The 16778-nt window shown below is 42.8% G+C and overlaps 1 long non-coding RNA gene across 2 annotated transcripts; it reads left to right on the top strand.

The window, feature by feature from the left end:
- The first annotated feature begins 749 nt into the window (after nt 1–749).
- Nucleotides 750–4230, top strand: LOC109731490 (uncharacterized). Of its 2 annotated transcripts, none has more exons than XR_012184342.1 (6): nt 750–1147; nt 1315–1408; nt 1973–2098; nt 2447–2582; nt 2694–2802; nt 3895–4230. It is a non-coding gene; the product is annotated as an uncharacterized lncRNA (long non-coding RNA). The 2 variants fall into 2 exon arrangements; XR_002225137.3 differs by having other exon boundaries at nt 3333–4230.
- Nucleotides 4231–16778: the final 12548 nt, after the last annotated feature.

The following is a 16778-nucleotide window of genomic DNA, read 5'->3' as shown; positions in this document are numbered from 1 at the left end:
ATTTCGTATTGTGCCACGCCACAAAGTCCTCCGCTAAGTGCTCAGACAAAGGAATTCTCAAGATTCTCTCAGAGTCCACCGGTAAGAAAATGCTCCTAATCAACGCCTCATCCCATGATTTAGTGTTGGGCTCAATTAGTTCATCTACTGTCCTCAACAAGGTATTCCCTTTCCTTGTGTATACCATTCTTGTAGGGCTGGTAGGAATCCAATGATCCTCCCATATGTTTATCTTTTCTCCACTTCCAACTCTTAAAATATGACCCCTCCTGAAAGTTTGCAAACCAGCCACAATGCTCTGCCACGTGAAAGACGATCCTTTCTTTGGTCCCGCCTTCAATAAATTACCATCCGGAAAATACTTTGCTCGTAGGACCGTTGCACAAAGTGTTTTAGGGTGGGTACACTACACCACAACACTAAATTGGGGGCAATTAACTGCCGGGAGAAATAAGAGAATAAGGGCAAATCATCTGCCGGGATCCTTGTTACTGCCGCTAGAAGCGCATAATGGCGGAAAAACTGCCGGTAGAAGTTAAGCAATAAGGGCACGTGCACTGCCAGCAATGATGTCTACATCGTAGGTCATAAAATCTGCCGGGAGACTGAACTACGGCTCACTATCTGCCGGGCCTGTCTGTGGCGCGAGCCCACATAATTTGGCCCAAAACGCGCGCGTTGGCGCGGGAGAGCGCGCGACAGACCAAATTTTTTCACCAAAAGAAAAAGGAATTACAGCCGTGGGCCGCCACCCGACCTGTTCAGCCCCAAATCGAACCCTTCCTCCTCCTCCTCCTCGACCGCCGCCAGCGCCGCCGCCACCCCCTCTGCCGTTGACCACGCCCTCCAACCCCCCCCCCCCCCCCCCACCCCCCGGGCTGATATGTGCAACCCCATGGGGATCTATGGCGGTGGTGCTTGGAGCTCGGCGTCGCCTCCCTCCAGACGCCTGTTGTGTGTGAGATGGAAGTCGCCTCCCTCCCTTCCACCACTACCAGAACTGGTCGACGTCGCCGGTCGCGTCCCTCTCTTCTCCGCGGTGACGAGCATGGGCGGGTTCCCCACCATGGCTTCCTCGCCGCCAACGGCGAGCGCGGTGCCTCCTCTCCACGCTCTGTAGATCCGTCCCGGTGGAAACTCGATGCAGGTGAGATTTTCCTTACCAAGGTTGTGAACCTCTCCTTCCCTGCTCGATTGAGAACTCACGGTGGGAGTTGTCCAGTTGTCCGTAGGAAGCCAGATTTCCCCTTCCACCGAGTTATACTAGGCTCAAGTCTTCCTTATTTTTTTTCTTTTGCTACCAAATTGATGCAGGTTCTATCAGTGAAAGGATTGGAGACTGGTTCTAGTAGTGGTGGTTTGTTTGATGAATTTCTAGTGCCCATGATTTGCAAAGGGTTTCAGCCAGGTTAGTGTACGTGTAATGTCATATTTCATTTTGTTATCTTAATATGCAGGTATATGTGCTATGATTTGTAAAATTTCATTTGCTTCTATCCACCCTTTTTATGTACATGGATCGGTCTTTATTTATTCAGCTTCAGACATTGCACAACTGAATACTATATAAATACAACGCTCTATAAAGTTTTTGGTGCCTGCATCTAGAAGAGCTAAATTTGTAGACATGAATGTGGATTTGATATTAAAATTTGCTCTACAAAAGTAGCTACTTTTCCTGCCCTGATTTATCATCTAGTTAAATGTTTCATAGCAGTTCAGTGTTGAGGTAACATATTTTTTTCCTGCTGGTAGTTGGTAACAAAATACTTCTATAGTAATTTTTCAAATGTAGGATTAAACATATAATACGTTTTGCGACATTTTCTTTAGCCTATGCCTCGCTCTTATTAGACAATAGTACTAGCAGTTAAGGTACTGCTGTCATCTTTTTATTAGATAGAACTGTTCCTCAGTGCCAAAGCATTGTTTTCTTGTTAATATCACTCACAATTGCCTGCTACTGTTTCAGTACTGGCGTCTAGCAACCTTGAAGCCCACAGTTGACCTGCCTCCTAATTTGTGTGATGAGCAAATGTGTAGATTGTGTGTGTAAATCGGAGATGCCTTGGGTTATGCCCTCGGAGAAGATGGATTGGTAAGAGTTTGTAATGCTGTTTCGCAAGAGTTGATTTCTATATGTGTTGCAGAATGTGTTGTTCGAGTAAGAGGATTTAAGTTTCGCGTGCTAGCCACTCTGACCTATGAAGATGGATTGGTAGTTTTTTTGTTAACTAAACAATATGCCATCAGTATTTATGCCTTTTTATGGGCAAGTGATTCCTGCAATTACTTACTGTATTTCGTATACTCACCAAGACCTGAGTAGGGCAGGTGATCTTCTTTTGTCCATTTTCTAATTATTCACGCAAAAGTTGTTGGAGGCCAGAGAGAACATTGCAAGCTCATTTGGTTCAACCTCTCTCTGTTTTCCTGACTGAATTAGGTCTTGGTGAACGAGGTGGAGGTGATCGAAGAGGCAATATGCTTATAAATCATCTTCACATCGGGTATATTTCTCTCGGCTATGGGTGTACATGATATGTTTGCCAAAACACTTGCAAATTATGGCACACTTACTGGTGAGAGATCCATATGCCTGATGCCTGAAGTGAAAAATGTACAAATTTTAGTTCTTTTTTCATTGTTTTGAGGTTTTAACCTGACCAGTGACATGTCTAAGTTTTTTACAGTGTTGCAAGATGTCCTATAAGGCTATTAAGGCAGATGATCTTATTTTCTCCATTGTCCAATATTGAAGCTTTTGTTGCCCATCAGCATACAGCCATACACCTCATCCAGGTTCATTTCCTATATACTGGTTAGATACTACTTCATAGTTGCTCTAGGTGTACTTTGATTAGCGTCATCTACTTGTCCCATCATCGACAAGGCTATATGATTGCGAGAGATTAATAACTTTTGTGATACGCGTTCATTTATGAACTAAATCATCAGCTTGCTCAATAATACTTTTGGGGTACTCGTGTGGTGTTTATGGCTGATGAAATACGCTTTGTTTAATAGGACTGGAGACATTTCTGATGCTTAGGTCAAAACACCGGACCTATTCTTATTTGTTTGTAAACTCAGTCCAGTAATACAAGTTAGCATTTTGTCTTAATTGTTCTTGGAATTAAAAAGGAAACCTTCTTGTTGTTCGTTCTACACCACTAATCTGTTTAGCCATCCTTGAGAAAGGCTCGACGGTTGGACGTGAAAACTATATTTGTTCTCCTTTTGCTTCTCTGGTTTAGTTTTAAATTTAATCTGGGTTGGCTGTTTGCAATTGAAAAAATGTTTGTTTCATGGCTTCCTGTAAATGTTGTTAGGCACTGTAGAAGCAGAAATTTAGAAGGGAATCACATTACGGAAGAAGGTTCACAAGAATGGAGCATCACTCCTTAGCACGTCTACAGAAACAATGGGGGTTCGTATGTACAATTGTGCATATAGCTTAGGTGAAGCGATTTCTGATTTGCGAAACTCTCTATGTTAAGATAAAGGGAAGAACTATATAATGCTAAAATTTCCATTACTCCTATAACTATTGAATCAAATCAAATCTGTTTTTATTCTTTTGTTTGCCTGCTATGAAAAATGAGGTTGGGTACTAGTGTGTAAATAGGCAGAGTGATTCCAGATTTGTAACACTCTCCTCGTGTTAAGTTGAAGCAATACAATGATCCAATTTACATTATACAAATTTATTTTTATTCTCATGAACATGAATATTGCAGTATTTTTTGTGTGTAATGAAAAGTGAGTGGATCACGTGCTGAAGTACCCCTTTAGACCATTTTTTTTATCTTTAGACTAATTTAACATGTGTTATCTTTCTGGGAATATAAAGTCTATTTGCAGATGATAAGTCTTATGATTGTGCGCCTGCAGCTCCTTCTATAGGCCTTAAAGTACCTGACACGCAGTTATTATGGGCCAATGATAATTGAACTCCACATTGCTTCTGTTCTACTTACTTCGCCTTTGTTTCGTTCTTGCGCCAGCGGCGCAAAGGGTGGACTCTAGTGTACAAAAGAGTGAACATGTAATTTGTCTTCCTGGACATGGTTGCAGCCATGCGATGTGCTTAACCATTTGTGTAGCTCAGTTTGAAGATATAAAATATTATTTTCTTATGTAAAATTTGTGTACCCTTGTAGCTGAATGCTACTGAACACATGTATGGATGATGAAGTACTGAATTATTAGTCTATGAATGTTTCTAAACTTTTAAGGTTTTGGATGAGGCTATATGTAACTTTGATTTAAGTGTATATACAAGTTGTGACATTTGTCCAAATCAGCTGACATAGATAATGGATATTAAACTAGAGATATGTTGAACAGTTTGCAAGTGAACAACGTGATGGCATATTAACTGCCGGGTAGACATGTTTGTGCCGGCAGTTCCACAGCCAGTAACAGTAGTTCACGTGTCACCACCAATCTGCCATGAGAAACTAACTGCCGGGAAATGCAAGCGCTGGGGCAGAGAAACTGCCCGGGAATAGTTTATCTGTCGGGAGAAGTAATCCCCGGCAGCCGTTCTCGTGGCAGTTCTATCTGCTGGGAGAAACACTGTCCCGACAGTTTTTATGCCACCTTAATGATTTTCTCCCGGCAGATTGTATGCCATTGCATCAGTGTTGTGGTGTAGTGGTAATCATTCGCCAACTCTGCTTGGCCAACATTGCTAAGTTAAAAGCATGCAAGTCTCTAAACCCCATACCACCATTTACCTTTGGGAGACACAACCACCACCAAGCCAGCCAATGCATTTTTTTCTCTTCCTCGGTATCACCCCACCAGAAACCCGCCATGGCATCTGTAATCTCCTTACAATTTTTTTGGGATTTTAAACACTGCCATAGCAAACACAGGAATTGATTGGATTACCGCCTTTAATAAAATTTCCTTCCCTCCAAGTGATAATATTTTCTCCTTCCAACCTTTCAGCTTGTTCACGATTCTTTCCACAAGATATGTGAAGCTATCACTCCTATCCAAGCCAATCATAGATGGTAGGCCTATATAAGTATCAGACACAGCTTCAGTCAAAATATTCAGCTCTGCACACATGTTGGCCTTGATATCAACACTAACATTGGGACTAAAGAAAACACTACTTTTTTCCACACTCACCAACTGGCCAGAGCTTGCACAGTACTCATCCAATACCTATCTCAACGACGTTGCATTAGTCATATCAGCCTTCCCAGGATTAAGGAATCATCAGCAAATAGTAAATGTGATACTGATGGCGCATTTCTGCACACCCGAACCCCTTCAATGCCACGAACCTCCTCCTTATGAGACAGAGCACTAGATAAACCTTCTGCACATATGAGAAACAAATAGGGTGATAGGGGATCTCCCTGACGGAGCCCCCTAGTGGGAGTAAAACCTTCTGTCTCTTGATCATTATATCTCACCTTGTATTTAATAGACCTTACACAAGCCATCAACAGTTCAACAATCTCTTCATGAAACCAAGCTTTAGCATCATTTTATCCAAAAAAATCCATTCAACACGATCATAAGCTTTATGCATATCTAGCTTAAAAGCACAATAACCCACTTTTCCTTTCTTTTTATTCTTGATCGTGTGAAGACATTCATATGCCAAAAGAATATTATCCGTGATAAGACGACCTGGAACAAAAGCACTTTGGACTGGCGAAATAATTTCATCAAGGCAGCCTTTAAGACGGAAAGCAGTCATTTTAGAGATTACTTTGTATAAGAGATTGCATAAACTTATAGGCCTATACTGAGAAATTCTTTCCGGTGACTCCACCTTTGGTATGAGAACAATAACTGTATCATTCCATCCCCCCCCCCCCCCCCGGGATTGTTTCATTATTTAATTGCAGAAAGAACTTCAGAAGTTAAGACATCCCCCAAAATATGCCAACATTTTTTAAAGAAGATGGCATGGAGACCATCTGTTCCTGGGGCCTTTAGATCGCCAATTGAGAAAGTGCCTTCTTCACCTCCTCTGCCGAAAATGGCTTCAAAATAGCTTCATTCATCTCATCAGTAACCCGTGCTTGGACTTTTTGGAGAAGCGTTGGATTTGGTTCATCCATTTCTATTGCAAAGAGCCGCGCAAAATAATCAGAAATGAGAGGGTTTAGGTAAGTAGTGCCCTCCTGCCATGCCCCTTGGTCATTCTTCAACTTATGTATTATGTTTCTCTTTTTGCCGGCTAATGCATAGTTTTGGAAATAGTTTGTATTTTTATCACCAAACTTCAGCCAATCCAGACCGCACCGCTGAACCCAATGGATCTCTTCCAGTTCTAATAATCTTTCAACTTCCTCTGTAAGCTCTTTTTGTTTCATAACATTTTCCGGTGACAAGTCACTTCTTGCCACTGTTTCCAGCTTGGTCTGGATCTTCTTCATATGTTTTGAACTCTTTTTTAGCACAGTTCTATCCCGCCGATGTAAATGGTCATGCACCTGCGCCAAACGTGTTGCCAGATCAACATTCTGGGCGCCCGGTCCTGAAGCAAGCCAAGCCTCTTCTACAACTTCACGAAATTTTGTTTCTCTCAGCCATCTTGCCTCAAATCTGAGAACTGCTGCTCCCCTATGTTCCTGTACCTCCTCTTCAATCAAGTTCATCAATAGGGGTCGGTGATCAGATCGTTATATTCTAGATGTTCCAGTTTTGCAAGCAGGAACATTAGGTTCCATCCTTCATTCACCAGAGCTCGATCTAGTCGCTCTCTAATTAATCCTCTATGCCAAGTGAACTTGTCTCCCGTATAACCATGATCAGATAAATTACCATCCTCAAGTGTCTCCCTGAACGCTTGCATAAATCTCTCTTGCCGTTCATTTCCTCCTTCCTTTTCAAATGAATATAAGATTTCGTTCATATCTCCAATGATCACCCAAGGCATGTCACATAAACTCTTTAAATCTCTAACCAACTTCCAAGTAAGATGCTTATGTTTCCACTTTGGCTTACCATATAAACCTGTCAATCTCCAAAAGTTCTCAGGCCCACTGCCAACAAAAACATCTATAAAATTGTCATCCTTATCCCTTAGGGAGACCGCAATCTCCTTCTTCCTATAAGATTAGGCCGCCGCTTCGGCCATTGCTACGAACCACCATTTTGTGATCCATCTTAAGACGTCGACGGAGACACTCAACAGGGTAATCATCTAGATGTGTCTCTAACAAAAATATAATGTCTGGACTCCTACGCTTCTGTACAGCCAGGAGCGCTCTAGTTGACGCAGCTTGCTGCAAACCACGACAATTCCAACTGAGTATTTTCATTGCTTCTTTCCTGAACAAATAAACCTCCACAATCTAGAACAGTACAATAGGGAATCACTCCGTGATGGATTGTAGAGAAGTCATCCAACTTAGAGTCAGATTTTACAAGCCATGTTCCTCCGACCTAGCAAGTAGCAATGGAACATATGAAAAAGAATCTCCTGCAGTCCTGGAACCACGTTGGTCAAAACTAACAGCAGATAGAGAAAACCAGCCACGACACCACAAGGGCGCCGTCTGGGACAGAGATCGCCGGCCAACGTGCCGCCGCCAGCTGGCGGCCGGCGGCGGTCCGGCAAAACCCTAGTCGCCCAGGGATTGCCTTGGACAGAGAGGAAAAACGCTTCGCCTCATACACAACCAGCAAAAACTTGGGCATCCGATATTAAAATACCGTATAGCCGCCTCATCATTTCTGGAAGTAGAGGATGGCGACCGACCATGTACCCATGGGGTCATCCATCCTATGGCTCTAAATTGTGGGGATGTTCTCTTCAGACTAGCCACAATGGGTAGTAACATAGACTAGTAACATATGTTACTAGTCTATATTACTACCTCTATAGTAGGAGTAACATATGTGTGGTAACATGCAACACTTCAATTATTAGGCTATAGACTCATCTTGCCTTGATATATGTGATGTTACTCATACTACTAGTAACTAGCTATGTTACCACTTTGCTCTCTTTCTTGATTTATTGCTTGCCACATCATCTATTTTATCTAGATATGTGTGATGTTACTATCTATATTACTTCCATTATCGATAGTCTCAGGCAAACACGCGTCGATGAAGCAGGTGGAAATGAGCCAGGCGGGCGCGGTGGTGGTCCTCACATCTTTGTTCCTGAATGCTGCGTGTGGAGCGCGGGTGCATACGTTCGTGGTGAGGTCAAACCGGCAGGGGCGCGCGAGCAACGCATGGTGGTCCACCACAGGCGGGAGGCGCGCGGTGGCAGGCTTGGCGGGAGCCGGGTTAGCGGTCGCGGCGAGTTCCATCGCCAGCGGAAGCGGCGACACACGCGCGAGCAAAGCGATGTGTGTGAGATGGTGAAGATGCCGGGCGTAGGCAGTTTGCGTGGACCGTGTGTGGCGATGGGAAGTGAGCCACGTGTGGGTGCTCATTTTATCATTGGCCTAGAGGATGCGGTGATTCGTTTCCTGATTAATGTGTTTTATTCCTAATTAAGGTATTTTAATGTATTGATGTCATACATCACGTGGAGAATCACCGATGTTGGTGTTTATGGAAATTAAATCGAAAATAGGGATGTTGTGATGCGAGATACTCTCTTTGTACCGGTGCATAAGTCATCTTACGAAAACCAAATAATCCCAAAACACTTAGACGCGATGCATTAATTTCTATTTTGTTTCCTGACATGAATAAAGAAATCAACCAATAAGAGACGTGGGGCGTGTATGTTTTTAATGACTTGAGACTCAAGGGCAATCTTCCATGTGGTGGCAAGGGCTACCATTGGCAACAAGTGTACAACTCTATTTTGGGAGGATAGATTGATCAATGGGTTCCGAGTTTGCGAGCCAAGTCGGCGAGGACGGTTGCGGAGGCCCTGCTACATGACTCTTGGGCGCTTGACATTGGTCCGAATCTCATGGCCGATGAGATACACCAGTTCATGGCCTTATGGCCTAGAGTGGCAGAAGTTCACCTTGACCCTACCGTAGAAGACTCCATAAACTGGTCGCGGGAGAAGGACGGTGCATTCTTGGCATGATCGGCATACACGGCCAAATTTGCGGGCCAGGAGATGTCTCCGACGACATCCTTCACGTGGAAGTCAAGAGCCCCACTGCAGTGTCGCTTCTTCAACTGGCTAGCGATCAAGAATCGCTGTTGATGCCGGTTAGGCTTGCCCGGCACGGCCTACCCCATCAGGCAGCATGCCCTTTCCGCGACCAACATGATGAGACCTTGGACCACCTCATGATGACCTGCATTTTTGCGCTTGAGATTTGGCTTTGGATATTAACTGCGGCCGACAGACAGGACGTGGTGGCTACATGCAGTGAGACCATGCAGAGTTGGTGCATCCGGCAAGAGCAAGTACAAGACCATAGGAGGACCACCCGCGCCATTACCTTACTAGTCCTGTGGGAGTTGTGGAAGCACCGTAACGGCATCGTTTTTGATGAGGTCACACCTTCAACAATGAAAGTCATCGAGCGGATCAACAACGAGGGACGAGTTTGGCGGGAAGCCGGGTTGCTCAAAGGAGATCTTGAGGGATTCTTTGCTGGCTTGTCAAGGTGGGTAGTTCGGGAGTAGTTGCGATACACTCTTAGGTGCCTGTGAACAGAGCATCTGACATGTGGATGCACCACTATTGTAATTTTGTGGACTTAGGGAATTCTTCCCTCCCCTCTATTAATGAATGATATGCACATTTGTGCGTATTCCAGGAATTTTTTTTACCTCACATCTAACTCTTCAACCACATGATTGATTGCTATAAAATTAAATGTAAATTGTTTTGTCTAGTGCGGGTTGCTGCTTCTCTGTTGCTGCGCGTTTGTTTTCCCGGTCGTGCGTGCGTCGTGGCTGCTTATATGGGACACGTTGAGAAAGTCAACAAAACATGTTTTATAAGTGTGTACGTATGCCCTCTCCTATCCTTCCCTACTAATTGTGTTTTTCCTTTTCTTTTCTTCTTCCTTTTTTGTTTTTATTTTTACTTTTTATTATTTGTTTTAAATTCATGAACTTTCTCAAAATTTATGAGTTTTTTGTCGGTGTCAGTTGCCCATTATTATACACGCAACCCAAGTGTCATCCTGCCCTGTAACTGTATGTATTCGACGCGATTACAATTAAGGGGCGGAAATGTTTTGTCGTAGGGCACTTGCATGTCTCTTATTAGACAGCCCGCAAAAAAAATGTCGCTTATTAGACACGCAACTTCAAGCATCAACCTGTGATTGCAACTACATGTCTTTTAACAAGACTATAGATTTGTCGTAGGGACATAAGTGTTTGTCATCAAAGTTGTTTTAAATGGACTTACCAAACATTATCTAGATGAGATTTAGCAATTATGAATTATATTAAATTCATTTTTATTATATTTTCTATTTTCTCCTTTTTCATTTTTCTGTTTCTTGTTTTTCCTTTTTATTTTCATTATTTTTTCACTCTGTCATATGCTCGCTTAAATTGTCGTGTGAATCTTGATTGCGGGTTGTTTTGTTGCCTGTGTCACGTCTTGCACCATATGTCTGATGATACGTCTTCATCGTATCTACTTTTCCTAACGCTTTTGCTCTTCTTTTGGACTCTAATTTGCATGATTTGGATGAAACTAACCCGGACTAATGCTGTTTTCAGCAGAACTACCATGATGTTGTTTTTGTGCAGAAATAAAAATTCTCGGATTGAAACGAAACATTTTGGATGTTTATTTCAGAATAAGTACAAAATACTGGGACCAAGAACCACCGGAGGGGGTGCCCTGGGTGAGCACGATACACCAGGGCGCGGCACCCCCTCCAGACGCGTCCTGGTGGGTTGTGCCCACTTGGTGGCCCCCTGACCCTAATTCCGACACTATAAATACCTATTTTCGGAGAGAAAAATAGCAGAGGAAGTTTCATGGCGTTTCACAATACGGAGCCGCCGCCACCTCCTGTTCTTCACAGGGAGGTCAGATCTAGAGCCCGTTCGGGGCTCCGGAGAGGGGAATCTTCGGTCTTCGTCATCACCAACCCTCCTTCATCACCAATTCCATGATGCTCCCCGCCGGGAGTGAGTAATTTCTTCGTAGGCTCGATGGTCGGTGAGGAGTTGGATGAGATTCATCATGTAATCGAGTTAGTTTTGTTAGGGCTTGATCGCTAGTATCCACTATGGTCTGAGATTGAGGTTTTTATGGCTTTGCCATGCTTAATGCTTGTCACTAGGGCCCGAGTGGCATGATTTCAGATCTGAACCATTCATGTTTTCACCATTATATCTATGTTCTAGATCTGATCTTGCAAGTCATATTCACCTATTACGTGTTATGATCCGTAAACCCCAGGGTGACAGTTATTGGGATACTTTCCGATGATGATCGTAGTTTGAGGAGTTCATGTATTCACTATGTGTTAATGCTTTGTTCCAGTTCTCTATTAAAAGGAGGCCTTAATATCCCTTAGTTTCCTTATAGACCCGGCTGCTACGGGAGGGTACGACAAAAGATGTCATGCTAGTTCTTTTCCATAAGCACGTATGACTATTTGCGGAATACATGCCTACATTATATTTATGAACTGAAGCTAGTTCTGTATCGCCCTAGGTTATGACTGTTATATGATGAATATCATCCAACGAATGCACGGATCCAATGCCTACGAATTTTCCACATATTGCTCTTGCTACTGTTACAACTGCTACAATACTGTTACTGTTGTTATCGTTACTATTGCTACTGTTACCACTATTATCAAAACTATCATATTACTGTGTTACTGATCACCTTGTTGCAGATATTTCTCCAGGTGTGGTTGAATTGACAACTCAACTGCTAATACTTACAAATATTCTTTGGCTCCCCTTGTGTCGAATCAATAAATTTGGGTTGAATACTCTACCCTCAAAAAATGGTTGTGATCCCCTATACTTGTGGGTTATCAAGACCTTTTTCTAGCGTCGTTACCGGGGAGCATAGCTATATTTGTTGAATCACTTGGGATTATTATCTATTTACCACTATGAAGAATCTGAAGGATACCTAAACCAAGACTTTTCCCTCTAAGATGAGGGGAGGTAAGGAACTATCATCTAGCTCTGCACTTGATTCACCTTCTATTTTGAGTAAACTTGCAATGCCACCACATGCTATTAATCATGATATGTCGGAAGTTATTGATGATGCTACTCCTGCTATGGATGATTCTTATGATGATGCTAGTACCTTGCTTGATGATAATGTGCCACTAGGTGAATTTGTTGATGAACAAAGTGCTAGAGCCAAAGATATTGAGAATGCTGAAACTGATGAAATTATTGAAACTGATGAAGTACTTGAAACTGAAAATCTTGAAACACATATTAGACCTAGCTCTCCTAGATTTGAGATGCCTAAGATACCTGAAGGTTATGTTATGGATGAGGAGATAGCTAGTGATTTTTTTGCTTGCAATGATAGGGATGATCTTAAGAAACTACTATGCTAACTAAAAGAAAAATCTTTGAATGCTAGAATGAAATGTGATCCTAAGTTTGCTACTTCACCTAACTTTGTTACCGATAAGGATTATGAATTCTCTGTCGACCCAGAGTTAATTACTTTGGTTGAATCTGATCCTTTCCATGGCTATGAAAATGAAACTGTTGTGGCATACCTTACTAAATTAAATGATATAGCCACCCTATTTTCTCATGATGAGAAAATTTGCTACTATTATATTCTCAAGTAATTTTTTTCTCATTAAAGGGTGATGCTAACATATGGTACAATACTCTTGCTCCTGGTTGTGTGCGTAGTCCCCGGGATATGATTTATTACTTCGCTGAAAAATATTTTCCTGCTCATAAGAAACAAACTGCCTTACAGGAAATATTTAACTTTGTGCAAATAGAAGAAGAGAGTCCCCCACAAGCTTGGGGGAGGCTTCTCCAATTGCTTAATGCTTTGCCTGATCATCCTCTTAAGAAAAAATGAAATACTTGATATCTTCTATAATGGACTAACCGATGCTTCTAGGGACTTCCTAGATAGTTGTGTTGGTTGTGTTTTCAGGGAACGAACTATTGAACAAGCTGAGGAACTATTGAATAATATTTTGAAGAATTATGATGATTGGACTCTTCCTGAACCACCGCCTAAACCCACTCCGAAGAAGGGGGTATCTTATTTCTCAGTCCTGAAGATATGCAAGAGGCAAAAAAATCTATGAAGGAAAAAGGTATTAAAGTTGAAGATTTTAAAATGTTACCTCCTATTGAAGAAATACATGGACTTGATACATCACCTCCACCGGTAGTAGAGTAAATTATTTCATAAAGTTTTATGAAAGTGACATCCCTTACAATAAACATCCTAGTCAATGCCTGTATGAATTTGATAGGTACATCATAAAACAAGATCACTTCAATGCAAATGTTATGATATGATTGCTCGCTTGAGTGACTTGTTATTTAGAATCACAAATGATGTTAGAGGTGTCGAAAAACATGCTCCTATGGTTCAAACTCAGTTAGAACAAGTTGCTAAATCTCAAAGAGAATTGCTTAATGAAATGAATAATAATATGAATGATATTGCTGTTAGAGTAGCAACTAGAGGAGGTAAAATGACTCAGGAACCACTTTATCCCGAGGGACACCCTAAAAGGATTGAACAAGACTCTCAAAAATTCAATACTGATGCACCTAGTCCTTCTAAAAAGAATAAGAAGAAGAAAAATGATAGGACTTTGCATACTTCTAGTGAACCTGAAATAAAAAAAACCTCCTGAAGATAATAATGATGTCTCTATCTCAGATGCTGAAACTCAATCTAGTAATGAACACTCACCTAGTGATAATGAAAAAGATAATGATGATGTTCATGAAGACACCCAACCAGACAATGATAAAGAACCAAATAATGAAGTTGAGATAGAACCCACTATTGATCTTGATAACCCACAACCTAAAAATAAAAGATATGATAAAAGAGACTTTGTTGCTAGAAAACACGGTAAAGAAAGAGAACCATGGGTTCAGAAACCCATGCCCTTTCCACTTAAACCAACTAATAAAAAAGATGATGAAGAGTTTAAACGCTTTGCTAAAATGCTTAGGTCAGTCTTTTTGCGAAATCGCTTGACTGATATCTTAAAGATGGCCCCTTATGCAAAATACATGGAAGACATCATCACTAATAAAAGAAAGATACCTGAAGCTGAAATCTCCACCATGCTTGCTAATTACTCTTTTAAGGATGGAGTACCTAAAAAACTTGGAGATCCAGGAATACCAACTATACCTTGCTCCATCAAAAGAAATTATTTTAAAACTGCTTTGTGTGATTTAGGAGCTAGTGTCAGTGTCATGCCTTTCTCTTTATATAAAAGACTTGATTTGAATAAACTAACACCTACTGAAATTGTTGGAAATATGCCCTAGAGGCAATAATAAAATGGTTATTATTGTATTTCCTTGTTCATGATAATTGTCTGTTGTTCATGCTATAATTGTATTAACTGGAAACCGTAATACATGTGTGAATACATAGACCACAACATGTCCCTAGTAAGCCTCTAGTTGACTAGCTCGTTGATCAATAGATGTTTATGGTTTCCTGACCATGGACATTGGATGTCATTGATAACGGGATCACATCATTAGGAGAATGATGTGATGGACAAGACCCAATCCTAAGCATAGCACAAGATCGTGTAGTTCGTTTGCTAGAGCTTTTCTAATGTCAAGTATCATTTCCTTAGACCATGAGATTGTGCAACTCTCGGATACCGTAGGAATGCTTTGGGTGTACCAAACGTCACAACGTAACTGGGTGGCTATAAAGGTGCACTACAGGTATCTCCGAAAGTGTCTGTTGGGTTGGCACGAATCGAGACTGGGATTTGTCACTCCGTATAACGGAGAGGTATCTCTGGGCCCACTATGCATCATCATAATGAGCTCAATGTGACCAAGTGTTTGGTCATGGGATCATGCATTACGGTACGAGTAAAGTGACTTGCCGGTAACGAGATTGAATAAGGTATTGGGATACCGACGATCGAATCTCGGGCAAGTAACGTACCGATTGACAAAGGGAATTGTATATGGGTTTGATTGAATCCTCGACATCGTGGTTCATCCGATGAGATCATCGTGGGACATGTGGGAGCCAACATGGGTATCCAGATCCCGCTGTTGGTTATTGACCGGAGAGTCATCTCGGTCATGTCTGCATGTCTCCCGAACCCGTAGGGTCTACACACTTAAGGTTCGGTGACGCTGGAGTTGTAGAGATATTAGTATGCGGTTAACCGAAAGTTGTTCGGAGTCCCGGATGAGATCCCGGACGTCACGAGGAGTTCCGGAATGGTCCGGAGGTAAAGATTTATATATGGGAAGTCCTATTTTGGCCACCGGAAAATGTTCGAGATTTTTCGGTATTGTACCGGGAAGGTTCTAGAAGGTTCTGAAGTGGGGCCCACCTACATGGGGGACCCACATGAACGTGGGTAGTGGGGGCAAGGCCCCACACCCCTGGTCAAGGCGCACCAAGATCCCACCTTAGAAGGAATAAGATCATATCCCGAAGGGATAAGATCAAGATCCCTAAAAAAGGGGGATAACAATCGGTGGGGAAGGGAAATGATGGGATTTCTTTCCCCCACCTTTGCCAACGCCCCAATGGAATTGGAGGGCAAGAAACCAGCCCACTCCACCCCTATATATAGTGGGGAGGCGCATGTGAGAAGCACCCCAAGCCCTGGCGCCTCCCTCCCTCCCGTGACAGCTCTTCCTCCCCGCTTGCGCTTGGCGAAGCCCTGCCGGGATCCCGCTACTTCCACCACCACGCCATTGTGCTGCTGGATCTCCATCAACTTCTCCTCCCCCCTTGCTGGATCAAGAAGGAGGAGACGTCCCCGCTCCGTACATGTGTTGAACGCGGAGGTGCCGTCCGTTCGGCGCTAGGATCATCGGTGATTTGGATCACGACGAGTACGACTCCATCAAACCCGTTCTCTTGAACGCTTCCGTGCGCGATCTACAAGGGTATGTAGATGCACTCCCCTCTCTCTCGTTGCTAGATGACTCCATAGATTGATCTTGGTGATACGTAGAAAATTTTAAATTTCTGCTACGTTCCCCAACAGAAATATCTCTGCAAATGCTGATAAATCAACTGCCATACCTATCGGTATTTGTGAGGATGTGCCCATTGTTGTTGCAAAAGTTACTATCTTAACAGACTTTGTTATCCTTGAGATGCCCGAGGACGACAACATGTCGATTATCCTTGGTAGACCCTTTTTGAATACTGCAGGGGCTGTTATTGATTGCAATAAAAGCAAGGTCACTTTTCACATCAATGGTAATGAACATACGGTGCACTTTCCGAAGAAACAATTCCAAGTCAATGTGTTGGTGGGAACGACACCTATGGGGTCACTGGGATCCCTTCTACGGTCGGCGGGCGCGAGGTTGTGCAAAGAGCAGGTCTGACAGGAAGCACACGGGTCGTTTACCCAGGTTTGGGCCGCGAAGATGCGTAATACCCTAGTCCTGCTTTGGTGGATGTATTGAGTGTTCTTGTGTTCTTGAGCTAGCTACGGGGTGCAACTTGCCCAAAAGAGCCAAATCCCTCTCTTCGTCGCCTCGGGCCTCCTTTTATAGGCAAAAAGGGGTTGCCACAGTGGCACACAGGAGGTGGAAAGGTCTACAGTTGATAAGCCTATCCTCTGGGATCGTCGGACAAACGCATTTAATGCGCTGCCGACGTGTCCCCCTTGCTTTATCGGGGACGGCAAGGA

The sequence above is a fragment of the Aegilops tauschii genome, chromosome 5, assembly GCF_002575655.3.
Source record: "Aegilops tauschii subsp. strangulata cultivar AL8/78 chromosome 5, Aet v6.0, whole genome shotgun sequence".
In the NCBI taxonomy this organism is placed as follows: domain Eukaryota; kingdom Viridiplantae; phylum Streptophyta; class Magnoliopsida; order Poales; family Poaceae; genus Aegilops; species Aegilops tauschii.
This window is presented reverse-complemented; position numbering and strand designations above follow the sequence as displayed.